The sequence below is a fragment of the Ailuropoda melanoleuca genome, chromosome 14, assembly GCF_002007445.2.
Source record: "Ailuropoda melanoleuca isolate Jingjing chromosome 14, ASM200744v2, whole genome shotgun sequence".
Lineage (NCBI taxonomy): Eukaryota > Metazoa > Chordata > Mammalia > Carnivora > Ursidae > Ailuropoda > Ailuropoda melanoleuca.
Genome location: NC_048231.1, coordinates 12052780 through 12065742, shown reverse-complemented (window position 1 = coordinate 12065742; position 12963 = coordinate 12052780). Strand labels below are relative to the sequence as shown.

Here is a 12963-nt window from a genome sequence, read left to right as displayed (position 1 = left end):
CTCCATGTTGTCATAAATGTCAGGATTTCCTTCTTTTTTATGACTGATACTCCATTGTATGTGTATATACGTCATATATGCTTTATCCATTCATCCATAGATGGACACTTGGATTGCTACTGTATCTTGGTTATTGTGAATAAGCTGCAGTGAACATGGGGTGCAGATAGCTCTTGGAGATAGTGATTTCGTTTCGTTTGGATATATACCCAGAAGTCGGATTGCTGGACCATATGGTAATTCTCCTTTTAATTTTTTGATGATCCTCCATATTGTTGTCCGTAGCGGCTGCAGCAATTTCCATTTGTACCAGCAATGCACAAAAATTCTCTTTTCTTTACATCCTCACCAACACATTATCTCCTACTTTTTGGTCATCGCTGTCCTAGCAGGTGTGGTATCTCATGGTGGTTTTGATTCACATCTCCCTGATGATTAGTGATGTGGAACATCTTTTCATGTGTCTGTGGAGTATTTCTTTGTCTTCTTAGGAAAAGAAGGTCCTCTGCCCATTTTTTAATCAGATTGAAAAGCATTTGTATTTCTTAAGTAGTCAGCTCCTTGCTCTCTGTGCTTAGGGATAGGAATCCTGTGGTGGAACAGTAGCACTCTCTCTGTCATTGTCAGTTCGGCTCTCTCCCTCAAACTCATAAAATCAATCATAAATTAGCTTGTCTTTCCCAAGTGCATGGCAGCTGGTGACAAAGAAGGGTGGCTCATCAGGTCCCATGGATGGTAATGAAAAATCAACTTACATGTTTCCAAAATAAGGTAATTTAAGATCATTAGTGACATTATCTGGTTTTTTTCCCCTTAGCTTATTACTCATGGTGACAGCAATAAATGGCCCTCCACTTTTCCCCCAGTATTCCTAGAGATGGGGTGAGGAAAGCCTATTTTGTGTTTGGTGCTATAGAACTGTATTTGGAGCAGTATCTGTCTAAGGCAATCCAGGCAGAGAATTCCAGGTAGCCCCATTTTACAGTAGAGGAAGCCGAGGGTCAGAGAGGTTTAATGTGTTGCCCAAGAGCACATAGCCGGAGAATAGTGGGGCCTGAACTCAAGTCCAGGCTCTCCAGCACTTGTGCAGTGGTCTTTCTTCTCTGTTCTTTAGGAACAGACTATAGTAGGAGACCCTGTTCTTGCAGCTTGGTTTGTAGGATGGACCCTGTGACTCACCAGAGTTTGGGTGCGCTGGGGCTACCCTGGCTTTAAACCTGGTCTTGGGGCCTCTGTGGGGCGGATCATCCCCATGTCTGGGATTGCAGGGAGGGGATCCTTCACGCTTCCAGCCCAGGGGCCTGGCATCCCTAGGCCTGATGGTCCTCCGATGCACAGGAGCTGAGGGCTACTGTCTCATTTCCTCTTTCCCCAGGGCCCCTCCAGAAGCACAATGTGAATCTTAGCCATCATTCTGCAGCCTCGGCCTTGCCTCTTGTTAGTGTTCTTTGTGAACCAAAACTATGCTTATATACAGCTGTCCAAAAGTTGGACTGTAACAGAAGTTTCCACATTATTTGATTCTTGTTTTTGCTTATGTTGATATTGTGGCTTTGCTTTTGTTTAAACAAGGGAAATATAGATAGATTTCAGATAAATTCACAGATGCTTATTTATGGAATTAAGAATTTTTAAGTTTTATTTTAGAGAGAGAAAGAGAGAGAGAGAATGTGTGAGTAGGGGGAGGGGCAGAGGGAGAGCAGAGAGAGAATCCCAAGCAGATGCCGCACTGTGGAGCCTAGCCTGGGGCTCGATCCCACAACCCCGAGATCATGACCTGAGCAGAAACCAAGAATCGGACACCCAACCAACAGAGCCACCCACACACCCCTTGGAATTTCAAAATTTTAACCAGAAAAGTAATGTAAACGTTCAAAAAGGGTTTGGACACGTTTGTTAATATTCGAGCCCCATGTGGTTTATTCGGATGCCATGGCTCTTAGCCTCCTGTCCTCTTGGAGGTGAGCAGGCCCTCCATGGGTGTTGCCTCTGCAGCCGAGTTTGTCACCAGATGGACTGGGTCGGACCAGCATGGCGATTGCATCCCCCGTGGAGGACGGCTAGGCATGCTGGGAGTGCCCACTTCTATTTTTAGATTAATGTCGTGACAGAGAAATTTGACTTTCCATCCTTCATCCCTTAATGCTCCGAGTTGAATTGATTGCTTATGGAACAGCCCCCAAACTATTATGAGTGAGGCTTCCCAGCTGCTCCCTTCTCCCTCCTTACGAAGAGAGTTTTGACTTTGTTGCCACCACCATTTTGAAGTATTGTGATGGGAGGAAAGCAGAGGGGACAGGACAGGAATGGTGCAAATTCATCCTGACAGAAATGTTTTTTAGAAAGGCATTTTCAGGGGCGCCTGGGTGGCACAGCGGTTAAGCGTCTGCCTTTGGCTCAGGGCGTGATCCCAGCGTTATGGGATCGAGCCCCACATCAGGCTCCTCTGCTATGAGCCTGCTTCTTCCTCTCCCACTCCCCCTGCTTGTGTTCCCTCTCTCGCTAGCTGTCTCTATCTCTGTTGAATGAATGAAAAAATAAAATCTTAAAAAAAAAAAAAAGGCATTTTCAGCAGGAAATTCATGAGTTTCTTTATGTGAGGGCAACGAATGGGAGAGAAATGGGGGATTTGCAGAAGTGTTTCTGTGGAGCATGTGACCCCTCTGGTGCCTGGCAAAATAAGTAGAGTCCAACTAATTTTGATTTATTTCAGATGCTGCCACTCCCCCCCCCCATTGGACACATTTCTGCACTGTGATCATTACATGTAAGGCTGACTTTATATGTAAGGTTCTAGGTCATGTGGACCATGAATCTGGCCAGTTTTAGGCTCATAAGCTTTTATGGTGCTTGATTTGATATGTAGTATATTGGAGGAGAGGCTGGGAATGGGAAGGTCACTGATAATGACCTTGTAGGAAGAGTAAGAATGTCCCTGCTCTGGAAAAGGGACATTTTCTAAGACTGTTCCTCACTGGAAGGTTTCCTGAGGGCAGGAAAGAAGGCATTTGAGCATTTTTCCAGCAGTTTCTGAGTATGCCCATTATGCCTACCTGATGGAGTTTTGGATTGTTGGTGAGGTCCGGAGCCAATGGCCGAGAAAGAATTCTTGAGATGTCTTTGGTGCAAAAAGGATGGTTTTATTAAAGCATGGGACAGGACCCATGGGCAGAAAGAGCTGCTGCACTGGGGTTGTGAGGGGTGGCTGGTTATATACTTGGGAGTTGGGGGAGGTAAGGAAAAGGGAGGTATTCAAGAGGGCTTTGACATGCTAGGGAAGATTTACAGAATACTGGAGGCCTGGCTATTGCCGAGTTGTGTTTTCCTTCTAGTAAGGCACTAACATTAAGGCAGTTGGGAGCTTCCTGAAGGAATGTGATACTCTATGTCAGGTCCTCGTCAATGGGCTGCAGGTCATAAAGGAATTTAATTTTTTTTACTTTTCCTTCTGCCTCTGTTTCCCACATCATTCACGGAGGGGAGGGTCATGTTAGGGCTCCAGGAAATGGACTTATGGGTCTCTGAAAGTTAGGCTACTGATAAGAATGCATTTCCCTGTAAATCATGAAGACATTGGTACCCTGGATGGAAACTCCTTCTCGCACAACTGTGACCTGTATCAGTTAACCATTTGTTTTTCCCTTAGTTTTAGGGCAGTCACGAGTGCCTGAGGAATATCACACAGATCCCACAGCTGGGGCGGGGGTGGTTGTGGGGTGTCAGTTTGTGCTTTGTCCTCAGTTTGCCTTCTGCTCTCTCATCATACCTTTCCAAGTGGCAGGGAAGAAAGCAGCCACAGACTGGCTCCCCCCGGAAGCTGAGGTGTACCACCCTGAGAATCTGTGTGGTTTTGAGTTTGCCTGACCGTAGTAAGGTGCTCCACTCCATCACATGGTGGGTACGATTTGTAGAGTCATCTTTGGAGGTAGGCCAGGAAGGTACAGGCACAAACCTCAGCTCACCCATCTCAGTGGGCATGGAGGTGGAAGGAAGGGACTCGGAAAGGCAGCCATAGCATAGACGGGAAGATCGTGAGTCAGAACAAAGCTAGTCTTAGCCTGAGGCATTCCTTGCGATGGGCCTCTCCCTACTCTTAGAGGAGAGGTTGGGGAGTGACTCATAGGAAACGTTAATGTGTGTTTCTAAGCTTTCCAGGACTATTAAGGACTTGTGGTTCAACAGGGCAACTCCCATTGTTTTGAGCCTTTGTGGTTGGCTTCCTTGCCGGCAAGGTGATGGCGATGGTTTTCTGTGGTGGGTTGTGCTGCTTCTTCCTCCACCCAAAAATCTTTTCTCTTCTGTGATGCCCTGGGGGAAGCCGAGGCTACAGAGCTTAGATGTTTCATTGTGCGTGGGTTATGATTCTCAACCAGCAGGTCCTCCTGAGAAACTGACGTGCCCGCGATTACGCAGGTGCTGTAGGAAATACAACACGTCACTTTAGTATATACGTAACATAGGCATCACTTCCACCACATTCTTTTCATCCTCCGGAGCCGTACTATGTAAACACGCCCAAACAACCAGGACAGGATGATGCCGCGTGGAATCGTGTGCCAAGGGTACGTGAGATGGTGTCCAGAGAAGGCCGAATTTTCTGGCAGGCATGGATGGAGGCATTAGAAGAAGGAATGAGGTTCGGGGGGGGGGGGTGGGAATAGGGGGGNGTGGGCCACAGCAGTGACTTTCCAGGGGATGGGGGTGCCCCTGTTCAGCCATGGCTTAATGTTTATCAATGCTGTGCCTCTGTCACGGGGGTTCTTTTTTTTTTTTTTTAAGATTTTATTTATTAAGAGAGAGAGAGAGAGAGAGCACAAGCAGGGAGAGGGGCAGAGGGAGAGAGAGAGAAGCAGGCTCCCCACTGAGCAGGGAGCCTGATGCAGGCTTGATCCCAGGACCTGAGCTCAAGGGAGACACTTAACTGACTGAGCCACCCATGTGCCCCTGTCAGTTGGGTTCTTTAGGGATTTCGTACGTTAGGGGGACTATTGAACAGGAAAGCCATGCCCCCAGCTAGTTGAGTCTTCCATATAGAAACAGCTCTCGTCTCCGAGTGGCTGGGGAGCAGAACATGGTATAGTGTTATAGGCTCTTAGTCAGGGAGATCTGGCTTTGGGCAAGGTCCTCAACCTCTGAGCCCATTTCCTCTTCCCTAAAATGAGGATAATCCTAGTATTTACTCGTAGCATTGTAATGAGCATGAAATGAAATTATGCACGTAAGCCCTTCGCATAATGCCTGGTACAAAGTAAGCGCTCAATAAAAGGGAGCTTTTCTTCTTTCAAGAACACTGTTTCCAAGAGCAGCTGCTTCCCTGCTAGCAGCAGACATGAGAATAGACTCACAAGTGTGCCACCAACTGTTTCCATTACTGTTGCTTCAGAACAAACCATCCCAAACAAGAACCATTTCATTATGCTCGTGGAAGCCAGGCTGGGAATTTGGAAAGGGCTCAGCAGGAATGGCTTGTTCCTGCTTCTTTATGTTTGGAGCCTCAGCTGGGACAATTTGGAGGATCTGGATGAGGCCGTAGATGGAGGCAGGAAACGTCAGAAAGGCTTGTTCACACATGTGTCTGGTGCCTGGGCCAGGAGGACTCGAAGGTTAGGGCTGCTGGTGGTGGTGTCCCCGTGTGGCTGGCTCAGGGCTCTTGGCCTTCTTTCTCACGTGGTGGCTCAAGGCTTCAAGCACAGATGTTACAACGAACAAGGCTGAAGCTGCATCATCTTTTCTGACCTGGCTTCGAAGTCATGCAGTGTCACTTACCCTGCATTCTAGTAGTTACCATGAGTCTTAGGCCCGCAGAGATGCAGAGGGGACAGAAACCCGCCTTTCCGTGGGAGGAGCGTCCAGATCACGTTGGAGAAAAGCATATAAGGTAGGAGAGGGTGTGCCGGTTTGAAAATGCAACCTGCTCTGCCTGCCAGGGCCACTCTGGTGGCAGAGTGTGGGGACATGGGTCGCGGAGAGCCCGGGCAACAGCAGCACCCCAAGCCCACGTGCCAAGAAAGAAGAATGACTTCTTGTTGACAAAATCATCAAAGGTCTGATGTGCTGCCTCTTCTTGGATTCTTCTTATCCGGTTTGTAGCCGGGTGTTTCTGAGGCACGACAAAGACCTGGCGGCCCTTCTCAGTCAGTGTGAGACCCTGCGTGGGGACGGTTCGGGGCAGGCAGGTGTTTGCGGGGAGGTTCCGTAGTGAAAGCGGCGGCAAGGACGCTCTGCCTCTCGGTTTCCTGTGGTGACATCTGTGTCTGGACCAGCCTGGGGCTAGAGTCCCAGCTGTGTTGTCTGCGCTTACTTTAGCACAAGATGGTAACTGCTGTAGGTGCCCGAGTTGAAACAGTCCTATTTTAGGATGTTGGAGAGAGCAAGGTGTCCTGCAAACACATGCGGGAAAGTTGGGCCGGAAAGAAGGCGCCGATGTGTCTGTTTTAATCCTAAGCCTGGCTGTAGGAAAACCTTTCCTCAGCAGCATGAGAGAGGTGGGAAGGGGGTCCCGCCTCCAAAGAGGGGATGAAAGTGAAGTTCCCGTGGAAAGCCGGGGCTGGTTAAAGGGGTCATGGAAAAATAGCTTGAAACAGGCTGATGAATTGTGCTATGTCTCTTGAGACCAGCTGCTGTTAGTCTATAAATATGAGTTCCCTATCATGTCCCCTCTACCCTCCGGCCCCATAGAGCAGCAGAAATCCAACCGTCATGCTCTTGAACTGTGTGGCAGGCACAGATGTGGGCCCAGCATGAAGAAACCTGGTGCTTTGAGCTGGTTTACGCCTATACGTCTTTTCCCTTGTTCCCCGTGGCACGTGTTCACGGAAAGCCAGCCAGAGTTGGGAGTGGCCTGGAACCGTGGACACTTTCCAGGTTTGAACCGAGGCCCCAGTACCACAGTCCTGTTAACTGGCCTGTCGGAACACTGTGCTTACAGCCCAGGTGCCTGAGGACTGGCTCTCCAGAGCAGCCCAGTAGCCAGCCCCAGGAAGCCCGTCTGTCAGTGCTGTCCTCTCTGGCCTCGTTCTCAGCCCGTGTTGTTCCCTGAGCTCTCTGCTACATGCCCTTGGCTGACGTGGTGCAGCGCGGTGCGCTCGGAGCTGGCGCTTGCCCGTGTCCCACGTGAATGCAGCACTGAGCTGCTTTGGCGCTTGGTGTCTGGTCTCAGCACGTCGGGACTGTGGAACCCAGACAGTGGCAGCTGATAATGTGTGACTTGGTGGCTATACGTGGAAATGAAGGAACCGTGTTCCCAGGTGGCTATAGAGAGCTGGAAGGGGGCGGAAATCTTCAGTTCCTATTGGAAGCCAAGAGTTGGTGCCTGTCACTCCAGGGTAGATTCCAAGCTTCTCCGCATGGCCTGCAGTCCTCCCGTCCGGTCCCAGCTCTTCACTGCTGCTCCATCTTCTCCCTTTTCCCTTTGTGAAGGTGTGCTGCAGCTGCAAGGGACTCTGTCCTCTTTCCTAGATGTGTCCAGGTGTTTTCCCCTTTGGCCTGAAGCCACGTTATTCCCTCCTACTGAGAATGGCCTTCTCCTGATTCCTTCCCTTGAACCAGGCCCCGTCCTTTCTTCACAGCTCAGACAGCAGCGTGTGTTCTGACTCCCTTCCAAGGCATTTCTTCCTCTCTACATCTCTTGCTTCCGTAATGCTCCCCAGTAGGTGCAGAGGCAAGATGGGCATGTGGAGTAGAATAAGATCGTCACTAAGAACATGGGAGTGAGGGGCGCCTGGGTGGCTCAGTCGGTTAAGCGTCCAGCTCTTGATTTCGGCTGCAGTCATGATCTCAGGGGCCTGGGACCAAGCTCCACGTCAGGCTGCATGTGCGGCTCAGAGTCTGCTGGAGGATTTCTCTCCCTCTCCCTCTCCCCCTGCTCATGTGCTCTCCCTTCCTCTCTCTCTCTCTCAAATAAATAAATCAATTTAAAAAAAAAGCGTGGGAGTGAAGGTAATCGTCCCAGCTGTGCCACTTACTGGCCCTGTGGCTCTGAGGAGTATACTCACTTCACTTGGCCACAGTGTCTTCATCTGTAGGTAGCGATGAAACAGTACCCATTGCCCACGGTTTTGATTGGGGTAGAACATGTAAAATGCTCGGCGCGGTGCCTGGTGTGGCGTCACTGCTCCGTGAGTAGAGGCAGTGATGATGGCAGCGGTTAGAAGGGCAGACTTAGGACCAGAGCGGGGATGTGAGAATGGGGTAAGTTCCACCCTGTTTTCCTTTATAGAAGCATCTCTTCATCCCTCCCTGTCCCTCTCCCTTTTGCCTGTGTAGGGGACTGCTGACCTTTGCCAGGAACCAGAGCTATTGGTGTCTTTAAGTGGCCAAAGTCAGTAGATTCTCAGGCAGGAATGGTGACAGGGAGGAGTCTTGTTCTCTTGAGTAACAACCTAGATTCTCTCCTGGTGACCATTCTGATCCTGGATGTTCGTTGTAGTTTAGAGGCTTTAGCTAACCCCTTTCCACCCATGGTGTGGTGCCTTCTTCCCAGAGAGGAAGGTGGGCGCTACAGTCATGCAGGGGGGGGCCTGGCGGTCTGTGGGCCACGCCTAACATTGTAAGTAATTGTTGACCTACGGGACCCTCCTGTGAAGGGCTGACCCTTGTTCCTCAGAGCTCCACCTGGTGTCCTGACTGCTTTGAATAGCACCAGGCTAGTCTTACAGGGCAGACTTTCTGGCCCCTGGGCTGTGATGGAGCAAGAAACATCTTCCTCTCTAAAATAACCCTTCCGTCCATTTTGGGATGTAGAGAATGGGCCTTCCTGGGGTGAATGAGCAGTGAGCAGTGTTTCTCCTGTGGTTGACTGTGGCTCTTAGTGAACAGGGGAGCTGAGGTACAGAGCTTTTGGAGTTGACCCTTGTTCTTTGCGTTTCTGATCTGTGAACCTCGACCTTTCTTCCCCCTCTCTGGAGGCCCTTTATACTAGCCTGGTAAGACACACATTTTAGAAAAGGAAAAAGGTGAGGAGGGGGATGCGGCATGGATGGGTACAGGGACGGAAGATTCCACGGGGAAAGGGGTAGGACAGACGCACTGGACCAAGCAACAGGGCTCTGGTGATGGATGGGAAATTGGAGACGGTCAGTCAGGGGTGTTTCCTGAAGGGCCGATGGGAGAGGATTCTGTAAGTCAAAGCAGAGATCCTGGATTTAGGAACATTCTGTGAACAGCTGGCTTGAACGTTCCTGCTACTGTTCAGCACCGAATACACGCCTGCTTTGAGGGTGAAGGTCCAGTGGAGAGAGCGGGGCTCAAGGTCCCGGGATTCCTCTGCCTTAGTAGCTCTCATCCTCGTACTTTTGAACCTTTAACGTGAAGTCCGCTCTCCCCACTGACTTCACTTCTGTACCCTCTGGGGGCTGTGGCTCAAAGGTGACCAATGCCCATACTGAGTTTGCAGGGTCCAGCCTGCACAACTCCAAGCAAAACTCCCCACTTCTAAAATCGTTTCAGATCTGATATAGGAGGGTTACTTGTCCTGCCCATCAGCATCTTCCCCCTGCTTCCCCCCAAGCTAATGTACTGTCTCAACCATGATGCTTTTAGCACACATTTGCCCTAAATTATGCCTGGTGAGATGTTGCCCATCAGCAGGCTTTTGCCACCACTCCTCCCCAAAGCTTCCTTGGTTTGGGTGTCTGCAAGGTTCCATATATATATATATATATATATATATATATATATATACACAGTTTTTACTTCTAAAGCAGTCTCATTTAAATACAGAAAGCCAGTTCTCTTCCCTGGAAGGATATAGAGCACGACTCAGGGGGTCTGGCTTGAGTCTGAGACCCCGGGGTTCTAGTGAAAAGGGCAGTGTACTTACAGGTAGGATTAGATTGGTATCCTACTTTGGTGGCTTCTCTGCCAGTTCTCTCCTGCGCTAAATGCACGGGTACCTCCTCATCCATCCTCGTCCCCTCCCTGCCACGGAGATGCAGCCATCAACTTGACAGTGCTGTGAAAAAACCACTCCGTGGCTCTTCCTCTGTACAGGACACAGGATTAGGTGAGGTTCTTGCCCAATTAATCTATGAGATGAGACTGCCCCAAACACATAAAATGAAGATGCGGGTTGTACGCAGTGGCGTCGGAGAGAGCAGCACTGTAGAGACGTACCGGACGTTGTAAAGACGTAATGACAAAACGTTTGAGCCCTGAGTGGGGAGACAGCATGGTCAGCGTAGGCACAGAAGCCAGAGCAGGGCTCCCGTCCTGCCTATGTCTCTTCCCACATGTGGGAAAGTCACCTGTGAGCCCCAGCTTGCTCGTCTGTAAAATGACCGTGCTACCCCACCTTGCAGGGTTCCCGTGACAGCAAGATGAGGTGACATAGGTGACATTCCCAGTGTGGTGCCTGGGATGCCAGGAGAATGCAAGAAATCGTAGCTACTGCTATTATGTATTTTTTTAATGAATTAGTTTTTTAAATATTAACCAAAAAATACCTATTTAATGTAGATAATTTTGACAATATAGATGAGAATCTATGAGTATCAGAGAAACTTATCACCCCAAACCCCAGTGCCCAGAGATAACCACGGTTAGCATTTAGATATATATATCCTTTGGTCATTTTTCTGTGTGATAAACAGGTAGCATATTCTTAAGAAAAAGAAATCTGAAAAAAAAATCTGATCAAACTATGTAATTGTGTACAATGTTTTATTAAAATATAGTCACATATATTATTAAATTGCCTACTACATCTTTTTTATATATGCATTTTAAAGTGCATGTATAGGAGTGCCTGGGTGGCTCAGTTGTTAACCGTCTGCCTTCAGCTCAGGGCGTGATCCTGGCGTTCTGAGATCGAGCCCCGCATTGGGCTCCTATGCTGGGAGCCTGCTTCTTCCTCTCCCACTCCTCCTGCTTGTGTTCGTTCCCTCTCTCTCTGGCTGTCTCTTGCTCTGTCAGATAAATAAAAAAAATCTTAAAAAAAAAATAAAATGCATGTATAGTATCTATTAAAAAGCCAGATCATATCAGAAGGTGTATAATAAAAAACCAAGGTCTCCTGCTCTATGCTTTCTTACTCCCCGAGTCTTCCTCCTGGCTAGTGATCTTCTTGAGGGGAGGTGCTAGTTTAATTTACATTTGAACACCCTGTACTTAGTACAGTGCATATGGGCTCTCTTTACCAGGGGGCTCTTTAAAAAAAAAAAACAACAGATTTAAGTCAACACTTATTATAGAACATGACATACTCCTTAAAAAACATGCAGCTGAGACGTGTCAAGCTGATTCATTTTATAGAAGCTTGGAGAGGCTGTCCAAATCCTTGGCTGTATCGTATGGAGATTTTATTGACTGGAATGTTGCTTTTGGTTTAGATTTTCAATTTTAGTATGTCTTTTTGCTCTAGGAGATGTTGTAGTAGTGGAATTGAGCTTTGTATCTGTTAGATTAGGTTAGCTAACGAGAAAAAAGTTACCCAACGTAACAATGGCTGAAATAAAAAATCTTCTTTTCTTGTATGTAGAAGTCTGGCAGGAGACAGCCCATAGTTAGCATGGCATCTCCATTGCATAAGCCCGAGACTCCTTCCCGTTCACAGCTCTGCCGACTTTGGGGCAGGATCTTACCCTCAAGGTCCAAGGTGGCAGCTAGATCTGCAGCCATCACATCTGTGTTCCAGGCAGCACAGTGCAGGGAGGGGTGAAGAAGGACGGAAGGCTGTGAGCTGGGACCTCTACAAGACAGGATGCAGAAGGCAGCCACTTGATACTTCTGAGCCAGCTGGTTGTGCTTTGGGCCAGGGAGGATGTGAAATGTAGTTAATGTTACACGTGGCCAGGTGCCCATCCTGCACTTGAGGGTTCTGTTACTCTGGGATGAGGGGAGAATAACCACGGAAGGGCGACTGCCAGTCTGGGTCACAGCTTTCAGGCCCTTTTCCTATCATTAATCCCTTGTTAGTCCTTCCATGATACGTTGCCAGGATTGCTAATGTAGCGATTCTTTTCTGCTGTGTTTTCAGTTTGTTTTCTCTTTCTCATGGAATGCTGCTGACTCTGTCCTTCTGTTTTAACCCTTCCTTGGAGAATTCTCTCTCATCCACGCCTCTGGAGTCAGAGGCTTCAAGACACCTGCTTGATGTGAGATGGTGGCCAACAGATAGATCTTTTCGTCAAGGGCGGTAGCCTTCCGCTTTCTGCCCGCGGGCTTCCGGTCATGTCCTAGAGATCACTGGTTCCCAGTGGTGGGCTGCAGACCCCGGGCGCGGGGCTGCTACAAGGTCTGTTTGAATCTAAGCGTGTTTGCCGAGAGTATCTCATAGCATCTGTGGACCAGCCTCTCTGGAGTTCAGTCTCCACATCTCAAAGTGCCTTCCTGACTTCCCGAGGGAATTCCGATTACGGACGCGAATCACTGAGCCCGCGGTGCAGCACGCGCCGAAGCCCCCGTAAACATTAGCTCTCATGAGTGTTTTCTTCTTAAGCAACACTAAAAGTACATCGACCATCATGGTAGCATTTGCTCAAAGCTGAAAGGACGTATTTCAAGAGGTCGGAAATCACTGCTGTAGCCTCTTTGGTGATTCTGATGTCGCCAGCCCTTCAACAGGTTTGGGGAGCATCGTCTAAACGGATTCACTCAGAAACCCTTGGGGATGAATTGTATTCATTTATTGACTCAATCAGGAAAAATACTTCTTGAGCGTCTGTTATGGCTCCTCGGGTTAGAGGCGTGGAAAGGGAGGCTGTCGTGGTTCGGTTGTGCTCCGGCTCTGGGTCACAGGACAAGGTCGCTGTGCTGAGTGTTGTCTGGCTGCGCCCGGAGCACTTTCACACATCCAGTGCTTTCTTTTGTTTTTTGTTTTTTTTTAAAGATTTTATTTATTTATTCGACAGAGATAGAGACAGCCAGCGAGAGAGGGAACACAAGCAGGGGGAGTGGGAGAGGAAGAAGGAGGCTCATAGCGGAGGAGCCTGATGTGGGGCTCGATCCCATAACGCAGGGATCACG

The 12963-nt window shown here is 48.8% G+C and overlaps 1 protein-coding gene across 3 annotated transcripts in view; it reads left to right on the top strand.

The window, feature by feature from the left end:
- MAP3K9 (mitogen-activated protein kinase kinase kinase 9) overlaps window positions 1-12963 on the top strand; it is a 70374-nt gene that overhangs the window by 20507 nt on the left and 36904 nt on the right. The gene's annotated exons all lie outside the window — the stretch shown is intronic.